The following is a 4,028-nucleotide window of genomic DNA, read 5'->3' as shown; positions in this document are numbered from 1 at the left end:
TTGACCAAAGAGCTTCTGGACCAAGAGTGGTTTGTACTCTCCCTCCTCAATTTTGAACCTTAACATTTGGGGGCTTCGTTCGGTGGTTGAGGAGGGAGGATTGGAGGTGTAGACGGTGATGTATGGTCCGTTGTGGTCGGACAGGCAGGCGTGACCCGGCAACCAAACTGAGGGGACAGGCGCCTTTAAAAAGAGGTAGGCACAGGCCTGTTGATTTTATCCGAAGTGTGCTGAATTGGATGATAAAATTAAATGTCTATTCAGTAAAAGTTGCCGGTAAATGTCTGCTTTGATTTTGATGAGAATCTCATGACAGTACTGAGGATTTAAAAGCAGTTGGACTGCTGGTAATGATTGAATGCGGTTGGACCGCTAAAAGGAAAAGCAGTTGGACTGCTCAATGTTTTTAGTATCTTAGGGAATTTGGTTATTTTTTGGTTATAAGGTTGGACCTGCTTCAGTCTTACACTTTGTTGGGTGTTTTACTGTTGTTTCAAAGTATTATAAATTACTCAAGAACGCCAGTTGGACTGGTAGGAAGCGCAGTTCTCGGAGGTAATGCTCCCTCCCGGCCAAGGACGCTTGGCCCTGACCTATCGGCGAATAGGGTTAGTACGGTTGGCAACCGGGGAGAACTTGGGAACCTCCAAAATAGCTAGGAGTTAGAGTCTCCTTACCGTTTGGAACGGTATCTGCGCTTTTTTGGGCAGCAAAGGTTGGACCTTGGGTGTTGGACACTTTTAAATTGAGTTAGGGACTTTAGAGATGAGGCCAGAAACTGTTGGACAGATACTGGTTAATTGATTACAAAAAAGTTGGACTTTTATCGGTTAGACCGTTAACTTAAATTTTTCGAAATTCGGTAGGTGTTAAAAGGCATAAAATCTGTGCAGTTGTAAATATAAGACGTCTTTGTGAATATAAAATAATAGATCTCTGTGTGAAAGGAGTCTGAGGCAATGCTGGAGCTATTTTTAGACGGTGTGTGTGAGTGTGAAAATGCAAATGAGTAAGCAGTGAACTGTTTAAGCCACCGTTGGTTTTACAAATACTGCTGCAAACATTGTTGAGTGTGTGTTTAAAATGCCATTTATGTTTATTAGAGGACTATAAATAAAGTTTTGAGTTGCCGTAGTGGATGCATAGTAATTGACTGAAGTTGGATGTAGATATATAAATATATTGAGTGCACTGTGTATACTTAAGATTAACATATTACTTTCAGTAGTAACTTCTCTCCAGCAATAGTTGCTGGTGTGTTTTATTTTTTCAATTTCTTGTGTGAATGCGGTGACTAGAAGGTTTTGAATGATGAATAAAGGTGTGAGAGGTATTTCTTTGGTGATGTAAAGTAGGATGTTTTAAAGTTTGAAAGTGTTTTTAATTTAAGAGATGCATGAGTGATGTTATAAGAGTTTAGTTTATTTAAAAGGTGTGTGTGAGAGGATTATGAAATCATTGTGTGAATGATGCTACATTTTAGATCAAAAGTTAGTAGAATTACAGAGGGTTTGTAGATTGTAAATACAAAATAAGTTTGATTAGCCTGGAGAAACAGCAGAGCAGCTGCGTGCTGTGTGTGTGTAACAGGAAATGGTGTGGGTGACAGGAAGTTTGCATGCCCATATAAGGTGACGAGTGAGCACCCAGAGAGAGAAACAGATGAGCTAAACTCTAGGCAGATTAAGTATGGAGGTTTTGAGAAAAGAAATGAAAAGGATATTAATTGTATGTTTTAGTGTGTCAAAACAGATTACAGATAAATAAAGGTGGACTTCTCTCAACCTGGAATTTTGAGTACGGCGCCAAAACCACTAGAGTAGCATAATTGGGAGAAAACAGGCCAGATTTTGGCTTAAAATTTTACAGCTTGACCTCGCACTTGTCCCCATCCTGAGAAGAAGCTCAAAGGACAGTTAATCTCCTGATGAAGACCGACAGAACATCGTGGACTTGAGAAGAATTAATAGCAGGCAAAAGACAGTGCAACGGAAACCACACTGACGACACCAGCAGCAGCATGAAAGGAACCACGAGGTGGAAACATGTACTGTAAATTACAGGCTGGGCAGTTGAACAGTGGGATAATGAACGGTGGTAAAGCACTGGACACTGATTGTCAGATTTGCCATGCTTGGAGTAATCTTGAAAGAGATGACTGAGAGGATCAACAGGAAAGAAGAAACCACGTGATGAACCATGCACGGTGGACAGCAGGCTGGTAAGAACAGTGTGACATGACTATTTAAAGGCACTGAATGTGGTATTTTGCCAGGCTGGGACTTGATCCAAAAGGAAAATACTGAAGAGAAACAGAGAAGAAACAGACTGTGTTTGCTGGAATTCAAGACAACAAAAGGACACTGAGAGAAGAGGACGGTGACCAGTGAGAGGCGAAGCTGGACGACTTCGACTGTGAGAATAGAGGGTGTAATTGGACTGAAAGTGAAGCTTGAACTCATGATGGTTTAGAGATGTCCACCGTCACAAAGAAAAAGGGGTAAACAAGAATAGAAAACACACATACACAAAGTGTTACATGTGAAATTATTTCTGGAAAGAATCAGAAGTGAGATAGTTTTGAATTAAGAAATCAGAGAAAAGATGCATGAATTAAACCTGACTATAACATATAGAGGCAATGAAGAAAGCAGCTTACACTCACTGAACATTAACAAAATACATAGGAAAAGCAATGAAGACCTGCTTACACGTATATACATAACATAAGTTGGGATCTCTGACCAGAGAGAGGGAAAAGGGTAGTTTAAGTACTTATGATAATAATGAAAATGTCTCAGTTGTGTTTCTATAGGGGCGAAACAGATCTGGATCAATTTTCCACGTGCAGCGGTCGGAAGAAACCTGTAGGTTAACTTGACTGGACATGCCAAGGCAAGTTTCTGGTTGAATTGTTTACAGCGCCATGTCTCCATAAACCTGACAAGTGGGCCCTAGCTTCTGGCTGAGGAGCAGGAATAAGGTGGGAACTTAAAATTTGGGTTAGCAAATTTGGGAAAGAGAACTGACGGCTTAAGTGGAGAATTGTGCAGGAGTCTGACACACTGCAAAAGCAACATATGCAAATTCACATACACAAACAGAAAATGCATTAACCTTATAAAGACAAGACAAGCTCATGGAGATTAATGCAGAGATACAGATTAAACCTGGCTAAGAACACAAACATATGCAATGAAGAACAGCTTGCTATTTTGTATGAATGATACAATGGTGTGAATGTTTAATAAAATGCATTTGAATTTGTAATTGAGGAATAGAAGAAGCCATATGACAAAGGGAGTTATGAAAACAAAAAAGTGATTAAAGTAGTATTAAAAATAGTGACTTAGGAGTGCTCTCGTACTGAGTGATCAAAACCAGTGATCACTGTAGAAAGAAATAACATAATTTAATAAGTTGGGAATGTTTAAACATATGTTTCTGTTGTTACAGCTTTTTGAGAGATGACTCAGTATGCACATTAGCTGGAGTGAGTGGTGACGTAGGAGCTTCCTGTATGTGTGTGACTGAGGAAGTGACTTTCAGGAGAGGAAGCATGGCAGACAAGAGAAGTGCAGATGTGGGTAGGAAATTTATAGTTTAGTGATATGTTGTTGTAAGGGGGTTATGTTTTATGCTGAATTGAAGTATGTTACAGAGCATAAGGGGGTGATTTTTGTGTGCAAATTGTGTGGTTTTAATGAGACTTTCGGTGTATTGAGGAGGTGAAATTATGTGGTGGCAAGACTTGTGTGTTTAAGGTTGTTGAGGTTGTTGTGGTGAGGGGTTGATTCTGTCAGTTAGGTTGTTGTTGTTATTTTTGTTTTTAATAGAGGGAGTTTTAGGAAACATGGACATGTCTAAAAATTGGGCCCATTATTTTGTAACAGTGCACTTAAAGAAAACCTGTCAGGTGATTTTGTCAGCTCTATTTTTTCATTTCTGTTTTAAGCAGGCCTGCAACAGTGAATAACGGCGCTGAAAATATAAGGGGGCTTTCCAGATTTCTATTGGCTGAGGAGAAA

This window comes from Aulonocara sp. 'chitande type north' Nkhata Bay, linkage group LG14, assembly GCF_057382095.1.
Source record: "Aulonocara sp. 'chitande type north' Nkhata Bay isolate Kocher_YH1m ecotype deep benthic linkage group LG14, A_spYH_male_GT1.1, whole genome shotgun sequence".
Lineage (NCBI taxonomy): Eukaryota > Metazoa > Chordata > Actinopteri > Cichliformes > Cichlidae > Aulonocara > Aulonocara sp. 'chitande type north' Nkhata Bay.
This window is presented reverse-complemented; position numbering follows the sequence as displayed.